At 38.4% G+C, this 17761-nt stretch overlaps 1 protein-coding gene across 4 annotated transcripts in view; it reads right to left on the bottom strand.

Moving 5' to 3' along the window:
- The window catches only part of P4HA2 (prolyl 4-hydroxylase subunit alpha 2), a 45975-nt gene extending 30154 nt beyond the window's left edge, over positions 1 to 15821 (bottom strand). For 2 of the 4 annotated variants that reach the window (XM_074213288.1, XM_074213287.1), the window contains exon 1: positions 15720 to 15821. The gene's annotated coding sequence lies outside the window, so the exon portion shown is untranslated. The remainder of the gene's footprint in view (positions 1 to 15719) is intronic. The other 2 variants (XM_074213284.1, XM_074213286.1) reach the window with 1 other exon arrangement.
- Between the last annotated feature and the right edge of the window lie 1940 nt (positions 15822 to 17761).

Raw genomic sequence — 17761 nt, 5'->3', positions numbered from 1 at the left:
TCCTGACTCCAAGGCTGGTGCTTTATCCACTACACGACCTAGCCGCCCCCACTACGCCACCTAGCCATCCCAAAATGCTAATATTTTTACTTAAAGTTTTGAGACTAGCTATTTTGTATAAGCAATATTGTTCAATGAAGAACTATGAATGACTTAGCTATTCTCAGCTGAACAATGATCCAAGATAATCCCAAAAGATTTATGATGAAAAACTATCTGCCTCCAGAGAAATAATTGATATTGATTGAATACAAATTCAAGTATGCTATTTTTCATTTTCTTTCATTTCATCTTCTTGTACAAAATGACTAATATGGAAAAGTTTTACATAATTGCACATGTATAACATGTATCTCATTGTCTTCAGTCTCAAGGGAAGAAAGAACGGAGGAAGAAAGGGAGGGATAGAATTTGGAATTCAAAACTTTAAATAAAAAAAGCTTTTAAAAATTGGGGAAAAAAGTCAAAAGATTTTATATTTAATCCTAGAGGTAAATAAGGAGCTACTGGAGTTTATTGAATGAGGAGAGAAGATACGTGGTCAGATCTGTACTTCAGTCAAGGGGAGCTCTATATCATCAGTTTGTGTCCTTAAACAGGTGGGTCATTTCTAGTTAACTAAACCTCAGTCATTTTATAAAGTACCTACTACTGTGCTAAAGGTTGATGAGACACAGTCTCTTGTCCTGAAGGAGCTTATATTCTATAAGGGGAGACAGAATATATGCATATACATGTGTATGTGTGTATGTCAATGAGTAAGTCAACAAGCCTTTATTAAGGACTTGCTACTTACCAGGCAGTATGCATACAAAGAAAGGCAAAAACATACTCCCTGACCTCAAAAAACTTCTATTCTAAACAACTAGGTAGATAAGAAGATGAACTCAGAGTTAAAGAAAGGAATTATTTGAGGGGAAGGCATTAGTGCCTGAGGGTATAGAAGACCCCCCAAAATAGACACATTGTCAATAGGCATTCACAACTTTATAAGACATGTGAAAATCTCACAAGAGGTTGAGGATGTATGTGGATCTCAGAGGGTTCCTATTCTTACAGAAGTTTACATTTTTACAATAGCAGAATAAAGAGAGGAGGGGATACCAGAAAGGGGTATGACAGACAAGGGGGAAAACTATAGCAAAGGTGGGGGAAAAAAAGACAAGATCACACCCCCAAACACACACACAGGCAGGAGCAAAGTGATGGCAAAGTCTCATTCTTTTCCCAAGAGAACTGCTAAATTATGAAGACAGGAGGGTCCTCTTATCTGCAAAGGACCCCACCTGTACAAGCATTATCCCAGACTGGTGCCTGTCTTGCCTCCCAAGGACTCACAGGAATCTTGGGATGCAACAACAAATTAAATCAGTTCAGAAGGACCTCCATCCTAGACACATTCATTCAGTGTCTCCTGCATGCTCCTGCAAGACAAGTCAGGGTACCTTTTAATAATACATGTACAAGAAATATGAAGCAATTCAGAGGTACTAGTAGTGGGAAAGCTTCAGAAAAGGCCCAATGTAGAAGACAGTAGTAACTAAATTGAGCTTTAAGGAAACTAAGCATTCTAAAGGTAGAAAGAGGGGAATGCATTACAGTCATTAGGGGACAACCTGTCCTGTCGTTGTGCACCTAGATGGAGTTGGAATGTCAAGTATAAAAATGGCAATGCCAGTTGGGTTGGACAAAATACCCTGCTTGTCTCTTATCTAATAAAAAATTGACAGATGCTCCTCTGAAGGTTTCACTCTGTTCCAGATCATATCTTTAATGTCCTTTAAAAATTTTTGAACAGTTATGAACATATAAACTTTCAATATTCAACAGATGATTTTTAAAAAGGGGATTATATATGGAACTTCTGCTATGTACAATTTGTCTTTTTACCCCCAACTACATGAAATTTTTGTTTCTCTTTTTTACATAATTTAGATTTAACCAATAGTTACAACTTTGCCCTGCTTTTCTGTGTCTCTTTCTGAACTTCTTCATTTTTCTATTTATTTATTTTATTTTATTTCTTCTATTTTTTTCAGTAACATAACCCTCCTTCAGTATCAGCACTCTCTCTCTCCCTTTAACCCCTGAATACTCCCCTCAGCAAGAAAGAAAGAAAAGCTCTGCCTTGTGAAAAAATCCAATTATGTTATCCCAAACAAACCCACACAATGGCTAGATTGGAAAACATGGTAAATTGAAACTCAAGTTCACAACTTATCTGCTAAGAGGAGAGAAGTCTAACTTAACATTTTTCTTCTGGAGGTATAATTGGTCATTGCATTGATTGTGTTTCATCATACAAGTTCTCACAGGTTTCTCTCAATTTGTCCTTGTCACCATTTCTTAAGGCATAATAATATTACATTATATTTAATTATTATAATTTGTTCAGTTACTCCCAAGTTGTTAAGACACCCACTTTGTTTCCAGTTCTTCTTTAGAACAAACAATGCTGCTATGAGATATTTTAGTAATTAGATTTGAGTATTAGGTATTTCCATGGAACTTAATCTACAATAGTTGGGCATTTCAGATTTTCTGCGATGAATAATTCCTTAGGAATTTCCTCCTTGAAGACTAGTTGAATAAGGTGTTCTCACTCATGTTGATTTTTATGGCAAATAGTTTCTTGGTCCTTTTCCTGTGCAAAAAGCACAAGTCCCAAGCAAACCCCAGATACTGTTGGATTTTATTCCCCAACAGACTTTCTCCCAACAACAATGCTCTATAACATCAGCAAGGGAACTGGAAAGCAATCAGCAAATGCTTTTATGTGCATCCATGTGTGTTAACACTGTGGGCACATCTGGAGCTCAAGCTCACAGAAGCCAATGGAAATCCAAAGACAATCAGCTCAAGTCAAGATATTCATATGAAGGAAAGAGTCTACTGTATATATAGTTATACCTTCCACATTGCAATTTTCCTCATCATAGTTTTGATATACCATGGGTCAGCATAAGAAATTAAAAGGGGGTAAAAGAGTTTTGAGAAAGCCACAGGCAATATGTGAAGAGGATGGCAAATGATCCAAAAAAAAAAAAAGGTTAAAAAATTCAGAAGTGCACAAATATGTACATAGGATGTATAATATGGCCTATGACTAAATATTTTACCCAAATTTTACAATACTATAAAGCATAAAAGGAAAAGAAAAAATTCAGAAAAACCTGGAAAGACTTACATGAACTGATGATGAGTGAAGGAAGGAGAACCAGGAGAACACTATGTACCTTAACAGAAGAAACATTGTGTGATATTCAACTATGATAGACTTAGTTCTTCCCAATACAGTGATAAAAGATAATTCTAAGATTTGTGATGAAACATGCTATGCACATCCAGAGAAAGAACTATGGACTCTGAATATAGATCAAAGCATACTATTTTCACTTTTATTCATTAGCTTTTTGCTTTTTCCTTCTCATGGTTTTTCCATTTTTGTTCTGATTCTTCTTTCCCAGTATGACTAATATAGAAATATATGTGTTATGACTGAACATAAATAACCTATATCAGATTACTTGCTATCCTAGGGGAGGGGAAGGAAAAAGTGAAAGGGAGAAAATTTTACAAATATTAATGTTGAAAATTATCTTTACATATAATTGGAAAAATTTTAAAAATTCAGATTGGGGCAGCTAGGTGGTGCATTGGATAGAGCAACAGCTCTGGAGTCAGGAGGACCTGAGTCCAAATGCAATTTCAGATATTTAATTACCTAGTTGTGTGACCTTGGGCAAGTCACTTAATCCTATTGCCTTGCTAAATAAATAAATAAATAAATAAATAAATAAATAAATAATAAATAAATAAATAAATAAATCTTCTCTGGTATAAAGGGAGGGAAGGTCCAAAAATTTTACATGGATTTCCAGATTACCAGGACCTAAAAAACCAAAATATAGAAGGGATAACTGTAAAATAACTAAAAAACTGGAAGAGGCCTCCTCAATCTGGAAAGGTAACTTGAGAGGGGCTATAATCAACATCTATCCAATCACAGAGGAAATGGATAGAGAAATGAAACATTGACTATCATCAGACTCAGATTACAAGGATAAAGGAACTCACTGGAATCTTCAAAACTAAATTTAGAAATAATTTAAGAATAAATAAGTGAATAGAATTTGATATGCTCAGATGTGGTACAGCCTGAGCCAAATTTCATTAAGAGAGGTTCAGATGAATTTGTGGCTAGAGAGCAGTGTGGCGGTGGGTAGAGAGTTGGCCTCAGAGTCAAGAAGACCAAAATACAAGGTTCTCCTCTGCCACATACTAGCTGTGTGATTCAAGGCAAATCACATAACTTCTCCAGGGCCCTAGGCAGCAGTCCAAGACTAGAAGTTACACAACAGTCACTGATCTGCATTGCAAAAGGGAATTTTTTCCCACCAATGAAATCATAGATCTTGATACAATTTAGAGGGATTCTGAGATATATGTGCTAAATACTTAACTTCTCAGGTTGATAGCAGGGGAATAGTCGGTTGTAGCTGCTCTCTATCTTGCTCATTTGGTGCCTCTATACTGCACAGATCATAATGTTGATCCAGGGCAGCAAATTAGCTAGATATAAAGATTCAGTTGCTTCTCTAAAGCTTAGTCCTATGCTCAGCTACACTGTGGGAATGACAGTGGAAATACTGCAGTGCGTTTGATTCTAGTTGAAGCTTCACAGTCAAGAAGACCTGGGCTCAAAGCTCACTTCTTCTACTTGCTACCTATGACAACCTAACAAATCACTTAGAGTCTTGGGTTTTTTTTTTTTAATCTGTGAAATGGGACTAATAATAACATGGTACTAGTATATAAGACTGTTTTGAGATTCATATGAGATAATAATGTATGTAAGGAACAAGGCATCTAAGTGGTGCAGTGTATAAAGTATTAGACCTGGAATCAGGAAGACTTGAATTCAAATTCAGCCTCAGACACTTATAAGCTATTTGACCCTGGTTAAGATAATTCTGTTCAGCTCAGTTTCTTCATCTGTAAAATGAAGAGGAGAAGGAAATACCAGGTTTTGCCAAGAAAGCTCCAAATGACTATGGATGAAACACTGGAACTACAACATGTAAGGAACTTTGTTAATGTTAAAACCCTCTATAAAGACCATGTATTATCTTAAGGATGTCATTTTAATTTTTATTATTGAAATGACTTGAGAACAGTGTGAAAAAGTTGATCTAACCATGTACTAAATGATGTCATATAGTCTAGTCTCTCAGCATAGGGAGTATTTGGGGAAAAGGGGACATAACGCTGGAAATCTTAACCATGAAAGATTTCTTGGAAAAGGTAACATTTTAGCTGGACCTCTAAGGATACATAGGATGTGGAGAGGTTGAAAGAAACAGAGCAAACTTTCTAGACTGGAAAATAGAAGAAGAAAAGGTTGTGGTCTGAGAAGCAATGTTAGATTACAACATGTATCCAGATTACAACACTTAGAACCAGAGTGATAGGCACAAAGGAGATCCAGACAAAATACTCTAGGAATATTAAGGACAGAGAAATTACTTTTAGCTAGAAGGAATCAAGATTTTATCCCAAGCATGAAGAATGACCTATGCAAATTTGTGGTGGCAGAAGAGGGCAGGACAAGAATAAGCAGTTAGTTGACATCTATTTGGTGCCTAGATAAGGGAAAGTAGGGTAGAATGAGATGAGACATGTAGGTAAATTATAGTCAGATTATTAGAGACCTTGAATACTATTCAAAAGATTTTATATTTTTTGTGTAGTAATGAGAAGCTACTGAAGGTTTTTTTGAGCAGGGGAACTATGCGATAGAATCTTGTGCACTAAAAATGATTTTGCCCAGCTCTCTGAAAGATGGATTAGAGAAGGGATCAACAGAGAACAAGGAGAACAGTTAAAAATTAAAGGTCATAAGGGCCTGAACTAGGGTGGTGTCAGTGTGAGGTGAAAAGAGAGGGTGGACGCAAGTTAGGTTATGGAGGTAGAATCAATAGGACTTGGCAACTAATTGGATGGGAGTGGGGTGAGGAAGGAGAAGCAAGAGTCAAAGGTTACTCTTAGGTTTAGAGTTTGGGTGACTGGAAAGAAGAGCAATTTAGAGAGAGAAAAATGATGAATTCAGATTTAGACAGGTTTGAGTTAGAGGTACCAGAGGGACATTTAAATGAAGACATGCAGCAGGTAGTTAGATGGGGAGTGGGGCGGTGGGGGGAAGGATGGGAGGTTGAGAGAAATCAGAACTAGAAAAGACATGAAAGGCATCTGAATAAATGGTGGGATATTGACAAAGGAGAGAGTAGAGAGAAAGGAGAGGGACACCCATATTAAAGGATCAGAGATAGAAGGACAGAAAGCTAATGAAGTAGTCAAGAGTAGTTAGAGACTTAGGAGAACCAGAGGAGTGCAGCTTACCAAAAAAGAAGAGAGTATCAAGGAAGGGATGGTGAATGATATTAAATATTGCAGAAAGATCAAGGTAGATAAGATAAGGACTGAAATCTGAATTTGGGATATTAGAAAAATCCATGGTTATTTTGAAGGGAGCAGTTTCAGAAGACTGTAGAGAAACATCTATGGAAGCATCTACTTTCAGCAGTTGGAATGTACTATCTTGTTGGAGTTGACTCCACCATTGCACCTTGGTTTTAGTGCCAGAGGCTATACATATTACATCTGGGCTTGTCAAATACCCCCCACAAGAAGACAGGATTGAGTCACAGAATCAAATCATTTGAGAGTTGAAAGTAGCATCACAGTCCACTAAATTTGATTCATATCCCTTTGCTTATATTTCCAAGAAGGGGAATCTACCAACTTTCTAGGCATCCCTTCTGACTTTGGGCAGCTCTTGGAAACTTTCCTGACATCAAACCTAAATTTGTTTCTCCACAACTTCTCTAAATTTTCCTAACTGTGCTTTTTGGGGGCAAAGTAGAAGAAACTTATATCCTTCTTACCACATGATAATTCTTCAAAGACTGTACTATTCATGCTCCCTTCTCTCTCCTCTCCCTGACCAAGTTTTCTCCTCTTCAGGCTAAACATCTTTAAGTCTTTTTCACCAAACCTCATCTGACATGAAATCAAAGCCTTCACCATCCTAGTTGCCCTTCTCTGGATGCTCTCCACCTTATCTATATCCTTTTTTTTTCCTTTAACCTATGGCTCCCAGAGTTTCAGTTCATACTCTAAAAGGTTTTATCTGAATGTCTCCATAGATTATGAAGCATAAATGGGTATAGTAAATAAGACATCAGAATGGGGATGATAAGGGAACTACACATATGTACCATAACTCCACCCCCATATAGTTACAAAGCATGAATGCCATCTGTGAAAAAAAGAGCTTACCCACATAGTTGCACTATCCAAACTGAGTGGAAGGTTTATAGGGGCCAATTTTCTCTACTGCTTAAGCAATTCTCTCAAAGGCAAGGTTGGTCTAACTATTGGCAAGAGTAATCACACACCTATTTCTAAATATCCCAGGTGCAGCTATTTGAATAATACATCACTTGTTCCTTTGGTTTCCTCTAGATCTTCCAGGTTCCTGCTGTGATCCAGAGTACTAAGGGCCCACACCATTCAACCAAAGCACAGAAGGGTAAGTGAAGGGAGACATTTAGAAGGCAGGAAAAACAATCAGGAAGATATTACCACACTCCAGGCAAAAGGTGATGAGAGACTAAATATGGCACTTCATTGACATAGTTTTTGCTTTTAGAGAAGAGCCAGAGTCTTACTGGCGCCTGCCCATACTCACAACAACATACATTAAGCTTCTAATTATCATCTCCTCAAAGATGTTCTGTGAGCAAATTCTGAGTATGTCTGCCAGATGTTTCCCAGATGCATGCAACTTTTCACCACCACACCCTTCAAATTGTACACATACTACCACCAGATGTCCTCTGAGGGGCAAATCTTGATTTGTATATCAATCAATCTATGGGTATCAGTGGAATATATGGAAAACATCAATTTCACAGACAAAATGTTCACTAATCTAAAAGCACATGCATAAGTTATTTTCTTTCTGACATTCATCCCCCAAAATACAAAAAATGTAATATGGGGTATAATGGACACAGTGATTTCTGCCTCTTGTTCACCCCCTATTAAATAGATCTAAAATAACCTGTTTCCCAAGTTGATTGGGGGGAAAGGAAAAGAACTTATATGTTCTAAGACATTTAAAGCAGCACTCTTTGAGGTGTCCAAGAACTGGAAATTGGGAGGATACTTATCAATTGAGGAATGGTTGAACAAGTTGTGAAATTTGATTGTGATGGAATTCCATGGTGCTCTAAGAACTGATAAACTCAATGATCTTAGAAAACATGGTTAAACTTATTGAAATAATAAAGAGCAAAATGAACAGAACCAAGAGAATATTAAATACAGTAATATCAATAATGTTTTAAGAAAAAACTTTTGAGTGATTTGACTACTATGAAAACCCAAATTAACTGCAAAGGACATATAAAAGAAGACTTTATTTTCATTCAGAAAAAGAACTTATTTTTTTACATATACAAATATTTGTTTTACAGGTGGGAGGGAGAAAGAAAAAAGCAAAATAAAGCAAATTACAGAATAGCTTTATTATATATGTAAAAGAAATAGTAAGTTATACATAATAGATTTGTAGTTTCACATACAATCATATTATGTTATAAAATCCTTGTTTTATTTCTTAAAATTAAAATTAAAAAGAAACAAAAAGTAACAGGCAACCATTGCAATAGATATGCCAATTAGAATAAACCAGAACAGACTTCTAAAGGTAGGACTGGCAAAAATATTTTACTCTATCTAGGACCAATTAGAATCAAAATCTGAACAGAAAAGGGCCAAAATCAAATCCATCCTTTATTCTACTGTGTTCTTATCTGCAGGAGATGCGGCAGGGATTTTAAAGAGAACAGTCTCAAAGAGGGAAATGACTTGTCCAAGGTCATAAAAATTAGCAGAAGTGGGATTAGGACTCAAATTTCCTGACTTTCAGGTAAGGGCTCTATCCACTAAACCATCTCTCCATCATTTTCTTGATCATTCCCTTGTTCTCCTCCTGGTAGCCAATGAGTAGCAGTCCTAGGTCATCCTACTTGTTGCATGAAGCAAGAACATAAGAGGTCTTTACCACATAGATGTAAGAATGATCCCTAATTCTAAGAACTCATCAGGAAAGATCTAATTATCTTTGGTTATTGCTTGAAGCTGATTGGTACTGTGCAAAGAGTATGGGTCCTGGAATTCAAATCCTACCTCTGATGATTACTATGTGACCTTGGGAATATCAATTAATCTCAGCTTCCTCATCTGTCAAATGAAGGGGGTTGAACTAGAAGATCATCTCTAAAGTTCACTCTTTCTGTAGATTCATGAGACCATGGGCCCTTCTCTTTCTATCTAACCATTCAGTGTACATTTGTATAAGATGTCAGACTCCATAACCAAAGCATCTGTATCTTTAAACCAACAGTGAGAATACACTCTTGTCTACTCTCTGGTTTCCTAACTCCTGGCAGTAATGATCTGGCTTCTGTCTACTTTTTAGACACCTAACCCAAATCTCCCATTGACTCTGGAAGTCTTTTGCTTGATTTCCCCCTTAAAAATCTGTCCTTCAGGTAGCTCCCTAGAACCACTAGGAAATATCTTATATACATAGAATTTGAAATTAAAGGGGGGGGGGAGCATTTGTGACTGCACTGCTTTGTTTTTTTAATTCTAAAGTGAAGCAAAGGAAGAAAGCATAGATTCATAGACATAAAGCTAGAAGGATCCCCAGAGGTCATTGACTGAAGCCCTCATTTAGAACCATAGTACATCTACTTAATTCTTGAGGCAAGATTCAAATTCAAATTCAAATATTCAGCTCTTCCTGACTCCAAGACCCATAGTTCTAGTCACTTAACCACTAAAGTTAGGCTCAGATAATGGAAGACTTTAACCTCCAGACCAAACACAGAATTTATTTAGTTGGTGATAAAGAGGTACCAAAGCTATTGTCTCAATTATTTGGACCAATGGCCTCAGAACTTCTTTCCAGTTCTAAGTTTATGATATGATATGCAATGCAGCCACAAATGGTTATTTCAAATAGTATGTATGTATGTCTGTGTCTGTAACTGGGTGTCTGTGTATATACTCAGATTGTTATTTGATTTATAGCTAAAACTTCCTTTTCTATATAATACTTCAGATATTTGAAAATAATTGCCATGGCTACTTCCTTTAAATCTTTTATTCTTTCAGCTAAATACCACTTCATATTATTTCATCCATTCCCCACAGGACATAATTTCTAGACCCCTCATCATTCTAGAGTCTTGTTTCTGGACAGTCTTCTTTGCTAATGTTGTTCTTAAAGAAAAGCATCCAGAAATAGTTATTTGACTTCAGATGTGGTTGACTAGTCACAGAGCTCTCTTGTTCTAAAAAATAATTCTAATATTACAGACTAAGATTAGTGTTTTGCTTCATGCCAGACTATAAGCATTTAGCCAGACTATAAGTATCTTTTGGTCACATTAAAAACTCTAGTTCTGATTTTTTTCACATGAACTGTTGTTAAGTTGGATCTCTCTGTCTCTCCATAATTCTAAAATGAGCCAGGGGTGATTCAAAATGTCTCTTCTTGCTGGCCAGCTCCTCCACCCCCAGCCGCCACGTTGTTCCACAAATATTGTCTCCCCTCCTCCCTCCCTTTTACAGACAGGACTTGTTTTCAAAAGAAACAAGTAAACTGGGTGTGCATTACTTCTGTTAATCCTGGACAGTAAAGCTCATGCTCTAAAATCTGGCAAATCAGAAATCAAAATACACTCTCAGTGCAGGCAACAAAGCATCTCTCAAAGCTAAGCATGTGGGGTATGTGATGCATCCTTGTTCCTTTTTTCCAGAGATTTATCCTGTAGTCACAGTGACCTAGGAAGTCACTAACAATCTTGCCATATTCCTCCTATCAGCAAGCATAATGGTCCAGGTGCATGAGTGCAAGAAAGTCAGAAATTCTACTATCCACAGAAGGGTTGATTGAAATAAATTTTTAGGAAGCTTCTGACTAAATTCCTTAGGATCAATAATTTCTCTAATTCCACTGGTTTGCATATAGTTAGCCTTTTATGATCTGACTCCAAACTACCTTACTTGTTCATTGCTCCTTTTTGTGCATTCAACATTCCAGATAAACTGACCTGTTTGCTGGGGACTGTACATAGACCATCTCTTTCCTCCATGCCTTAACTTTTTCCTAAGGACTAGAAAGCTCTCCTTGCTCAACTCACTTTGTAAAGTCTCTAACTTCCCTGAAAATTTATTCCAAGTTCCACATTTTCTAATCCTCTCAGTTTCTAGTGCCTTTCCCCACTGAAATAACTTTGAATTTATTTGCTATATTTTTATATTTTTTTATATTTATTTTTATGTCACTATATTGTTTCTCCAATATACTATTCCCTTTATAAATGCAGGACTTATTTTGTTTCCATGTCTCTATAACAAACATCTAGTACAGTGTCTGGCATTAGATACTTATTGTTGCCATGCTGTTGTTTGCCTTTTGTTCTCAAAGAAGACCAAGATATCAGGGAGGTGATGCCATAAACATTAGATTTGAGTGAAGGGTGATATGCTGAGTCACCAACCTCTCTTTTTCCTCTAGAATCGTCTGGATCCAATGGCCAGATAAGGATCAGGATGACTGAAAATAGTCCTGGATGTGAGACAATTGGGGTTAAGTGACTTGCCATGAGTCATATAACTAGTAAGTGTCAAGAGTTTAAGGCTGGATTTAAACTCAGGTCCTTCTGATTCCAGGGCCAGTCCCATGTATTCGCTGGACGATTTAGTTGTTGCTTATTAAGCACTTACTTAAATGCTTATTGAATTGTATAATGTTACCATTTCATTCCCAAACTAACTTCCCTTGAAGCCTTTAGACCAAAAACAGTATTAACACCTTAAATTTGGACAAATTTTAAGTAAGATCCTTTTGTGTGAATTATAGCATTTTAACCTTAAGACTTCTGAGGGTGTATTAGGGCAAAAGGGAATGGGGGCGGGGCAGATTATATGATCATAGATTTAGAACTAGAAGGGACTATGTGATACAAAGGTCACTGAGTCCAAATCCAAGGTCTCACAGAAAGTTCAGTGAAAGAGTTTTTAATTTAGGTGAGCTGTCTCTAAATAAGTGACCTTTCTACTCTATCTATTTTACAAAAGTTCAGAGTAATAACCTACCCAAAGATTAAGGATTGAGAGTTAAGGCTAGAAACCAGATGTTCTGACTTCTAGCCTAGCTCTCATCACTGATGAGACAGATACCAATGAATTACTTTCATCAGACCTTCAGAAAAAAAGGTCTCTGTGTAATCTGTTTCCTAGGCAGAGACCATAGATCTTTTGACACACATGGAAGGAAATAAAAACTGATCCAATCAGATCTAACCTTTACAAACAACATTCCATACTTTCAGAAGGACCTGGAAAGACTTACATGAACAGATGCAAAGTAAAGTGAACAGAATCAGAGATGACTGTACACAATAACAGCAACATCTATGTATTTTATGATGATCAACAGTAAATAAATTCTCAGCTCAAAAATCCAAAAGGAATTCCAAAGAATTTGATGTCCACATCCAGAAAAAGAGCTTTTGGAATCTAAATACAAATTAAAACATATTTTTAATTTTTTTTTCATTTTTTTATCTGTTTTCTTTCATAACATGACTAACATAGAATTGTTTACTTGACTGCACATGCCTTCTCCATGAAGAGGAAAGGAGGGACAGAAACAGAAAATCTGAAATTCAAAATTTTAAAAATGAAACAAATGTGAAAAATTGTTTATACATATAATGGGAAAAATAAAATATTTAATTAAAAAATAAACAACATCTCACCTGTCATGGCTGATGTTTAAAAGGGAATTTATGTCTCATTGCTACCAGTGCCAATTCTGCCTGAAAAACTTTCTGGGGAGAAGCAATTTCCCTTCCCAGGGTACTTAATTTTCCTAAAATGCCTAGATGTAATCTTCCTCTGAAAAGCCTCATTTTTGGCTTCACTACATAACACATGCCTTTTCATGCCTCCATCACTGCATTTCTTGCCAAACTCCAACTGCACAGTATTAAATATGGGACCAAGAAGTCCCTCTGATGTCTTCAGCTGATCATACTAGGATTCACTACAGAGTATTTTATATGTAGGTTCTTCTCCACATTAGAGAGTACAGGGTCATGCAAACTTGGTCAAGCAGTTGCAATAAGTCTCTTCAGTTCCCTTTGGGAAATGATAGAGTTCCAAAGTCTCCCCTTCTTTTGTATCTTTTCAAATTCCATTTACCCTTCTAGATCATATCCCAATTCCATTTTTTTCTATAAAGTCTTCCTCAATAAACTGATTGATGTCTCCCTTCTCTGAACTGGTTACTTACTATCTCTCATCTTCTTGACATCTATAGAATACTACCTGGCAGTCTAATTTAGTATCTTCATGTAACTAAGCCTTCTCTTCCCCAGGAGTGTATGAAAATCTCCTCTTCTGATATTCAATTGTTGGGCACATCTCAAAGACAATAGAGAGATAAAGAATGAATGAACATACCACTGATAGACCAAGTCAAATACTAACAAAATTGTTCCCTCTAAGAAAAATATCTAATACCACTTACACACTAGAGTGAATTCAGAATGAGAAAGTAGATTGCCCACCCCCCCCCCCCAATTCACATCAGGGATATTCTGTAGCTCAGTCAACCAGGGTTTTCCCCATAAAGCAATACCCCTAGTAAACCAGATCTGGAGTATAGTTCCCCAAACTGATGAAAGTAGTAGCTAGCCTCTCCTATTCACTATAGGGTTAAATTACCTCTGCTGAGATGTAAAGGCACAAGAAGATCTGGAAAGATCAAGTCAAGAAAGCACAGGATTAAAGTCTTGCCATATCATATAAGGAGAGTAGAGTAGTTCGCCAAACCTTCAAGATGTGAATTGGAGAGAGTCCCCTGTGGATCCCATGAAAGAGTGTTTTAGCACAATTCAAGTGTTTTCCTTTTTTTCCCCTTAGCTACAATAATCAAGAAAAGCCTGAAAAGTCTTTTTAAGGTCATTAAGTGCAGGATTTTCAAGATATCCAGAAGGCCCCCAACTCTTGTCCTGTCCCAGAACATTCCCTCAGACTCTCAGAGGGGGTGGAGGCTATCATTTCTGACTACCTTAAAACTGCCTAATTTTTACAAATTTACAAAAGTTCTGACACAGCATATTTAGTTTCAGCAACCTGGAAGAGTCTATTCCTTTCTTTTACCAGGATTTGTGAGGATTCCAACAAGGTAATGACACCCAAAAAAGTCTGGAGTATCATTTTCAATGTTTTCACATTCTGTTCCATATCTAAGAAACAGCACGATAAAGTGTTGGCAAGGTCTGACTTTGGATTTGGAAAACCTGGGTTCAAATCTCACCTGTATAACCAACAAGTCACTTAAATTTTTAGGTGGCTGACTGTAAATTAAGAATGTGTTGCTAATTTGCCATCAGGGAAAGTACTTTCCACACCCAGAATTTCCTATACTGACAAAAATCAGATATGGACACCTCTTCCCTCTTAAGTCTACCCCAAAGAGGAAAAAAAAAATCCACATCGACAAAATTTGGCTAAAGATAGCTCTGTAGGTGTGTTCCTTCCCTATTGCTCTAGTTTCCAACAAGGAAAGGAGATGTCCCAACTGAAGTAATGGAGACTATACTCATCACTGAACCCTCCCACTAGTTCTGAGGTAGGGGGATAGCTTCAGCTCTGGGTATTTCTGCAGAAAAGAACTTGACCTTAAAAGTAACCATTATTTAATGGGAAAGTTGCCTTTACTCACCAGATATCCAGGACCCACAAGAAAAATCTCTAGCCTTTCGGGAGTTTTTCTACACTGACTCAGATTTGTTTTATAGATGAGAAATTTAACTTCCAAATTAGTCAATTGACTTTGCCCAAACTCGAATCTTATGACTTCAGTTCGGTTCTTCTCATTATGCCCCACACTCCCTTCCTGCAGCCAGGAGGACATAGATTCACTGGACAACAGCCCACTTACATGTGTGGACACAGCTGAGATACAAGACTAGTTCAAAAGCTCTAGTGGGAAAGGCCTCTGGTCAAGGTTGGGGGGAGAGGGAAAGGTATCCAGTCTTTGATCCCCTCCCCTTCCCCCCAGGCAAGAAAGATAAGAGAAGCCCACAGCAGTCCAGCCTTCAGAAGAATAAGTGAACACGCTGAACACCTAGGAGCGGAGGCAGTGGAGTTCTGGGAATCCCGTCCCCCTGTCTCCCTCCTAGTCCAACCCAGAAAGGCTGGCGAACAGGCAAAGGCACACAAACCTGTAGGGACCAATAAATAAAATCACAGAGAACCTGGACAGGGTGCTAGGTGTGGCAAGAAGAGCCTCCCATTCAGGACTGGTCCAATGTGATGCAGTGCTTAGAGATCCCCAACTGGTCCCTGCGCTTCCCTGCCTCCTGGCTTCTTTGATTCCGTGTGGGGAGACGAGCCAAGTGTCTCAGCTATGAGATCATCCCTGGCTAGAGTACAGCAGGCCCCCCGGGGGCGCCGGTATCACAAGGGGTGAGGCAGGGCGTGGGGAGAGAAAGGGCTCTGGGCTGGCACGTCACATCAGCGGGGACCTCCCTGGTCCCTCCAGAGCCGGGCCGAGCGCAACTCACCTGAGCAGACGACTTCTCCCTGTCACCAGCAGCGGCAACCGGCCAGCTTCGGCCCGCCAGGCTCGGCTCTCTCTGGCTTCTTCCTCCTCGCCAGCTCCGCCTCCCGCCCAGATTGAGCAGTGGCCACGTAAAGCCCCCACCTCCCTTCTTTCCCTGCCTCCTGGGCAGACTGCCCGGCCCCGCCCGTATTCCTTGGAGCAGGGAGTAGCAAGCAAGGGGGCAGAGCCGGCCCTCCAGTCCTAAAGAGCCAGAAGCCCGGCGACCTCACACCAAGTGGCCACACACACAAACACACACATCTATAAACTGCTCTGGTCTGGTCAGGTGTGAACAGAGAGGAAGGGTTTCCTGGGGGTACCCAGGCCAGAACTGTCCTTCCCTTTAACTAATAGCGTCGGGATTTGAATCCAAGTCTCCAAATCCAGTTTTATTTCTTTTATACTTAAATTTTTTATCTCTTTCAGCATCTCTCTCAGTATCTGTCTCTGCCTCTCTCTGTCTCTCTGTCTCTCTGTCTCTCTGTCTCTCTGTCTCTCTCTCTCTCTCTCTCTCTCTCTCTCTCTCTCTCTCTCTCTTCCTCCTGGAATTGAGAGATCATCCTCTAATGGACTTGCTAAGCCCAGCCCCAAGAAAATAATCGTCTCCCAAAGATCCCTCCAAGACAGCACATTGTTCAGTTCATTCATTGGTAAGGCCAATATAACAGCAGCAGCAGCAGCTTTAACATTTCTGTCATCCCGGAGTCCTTGCTATAAACTCCTATTGTGGACACTAATCTTCCAAGAATCTGAGCATTCACACTGATCCTCCTGAAAGTAATGACCAAATTGCCATGTTTCCTGAATGTGTTACTGCCTTGTTTTTTTTTTCATGAATGAGGCAAAAAGCACATCTGACAATCTCATCACGACTGAGGCCAAAAGCAAGAGGTGCCCAACTTTCAGTCTCAAGTATCAAATGTGTTCCAGATTCCCTGGAGCAAAAACTGGTGTTCACATATTTTGTGGTAGATCATGCTCACACCTTCACGTACAGAAAGACATGCTTGAACTTAGAAAGATAATATTCATTCATACATAGGTACACTCACATATTCTCATATACAGAGATACTACTGCAGAAACAAACATAATTATATAGGTACAAGTGTATATAAATACAAAAGGGTCATGGGGTCACAGATTTAGAACTGGAAGGGACCTTAGAGACTTAGCCCAGACTCTTCACCTTACAGAGGAAGAAATAGAAAGTGATTTGTCAAAGGTCACACACTATTAATCAGAAGTAGGATCTTTTTTATTTCAAATCCTATATTCAATGATTTCATTGAAACATGAATTTAAACTAGAAGGGATCCTAGAGTCGATCTAGTCCAAATCCCCTCATTTTACATATGAGAAAACTGAGGCTCATAGAGGTCAAAGTGACTTATTCAAAGTCACACAGGCAGTAAGAAGCAGAAGTTAGTATTCAAACTCAGATCCTCCAACTCTTCTTCCCCAGAATCATAATTCACTAAAAGTTCAGAATAAAGAACCAAAGGAAGTGAAGAAAGATACCTTGCCCCCACAATAACAGCTATTTAAATCTAGGTTTTTTTTCAAAGTTTTTAGTAAAAAATAATTAGCAGATATATTCACTTGATGAGTCCCAGAGCCCATCCACATACTTAACCAAATATTTGGAGGAGCAAATGTACAGTTTTCATCAGAAAGACCTCTAGGGCAGATTCTAAAATCTTTTGCCAATCATGTGCTTGATGTTTGATGACAGGTCCATATGATCCTGTTCTTAATATAGAATGGGGCTACCAAGGTCAAGAGAGCCAGGGCCTTGAATTGTTATTAGGCTAATTGTCCCTTGCTAGGAAAAGTAATTAGGTTCAAGATCTGTATGGATAAAGTTCCTGCTCACTGGGTAATTACGGTACTGTCTAGGCTGTCTGGGCTGGCTCCCAGCTCCAGCTAATTGCAACCGTGCTCACACACACGCTCCACGTCTCTCCCCCACAGCTCTACTCTCTCATTCCCAGTTCTGCTAAG

This window comes from Macrotis lagotis, chromosome 1 (assembly GCF_037893015.1).
Source record: "Macrotis lagotis isolate mMagLag1 chromosome 1, bilby.v1.9.chrom.fasta, whole genome shotgun sequence".
NCBI classification, from domain to species: Eukaryota; Metazoa; Chordata; class Mammalia; order Peramelemorphia; family Peramelidae; genus Macrotis; species Macrotis lagotis.
This window is presented reverse-complemented; position numbering and strand designations above follow the sequence as displayed.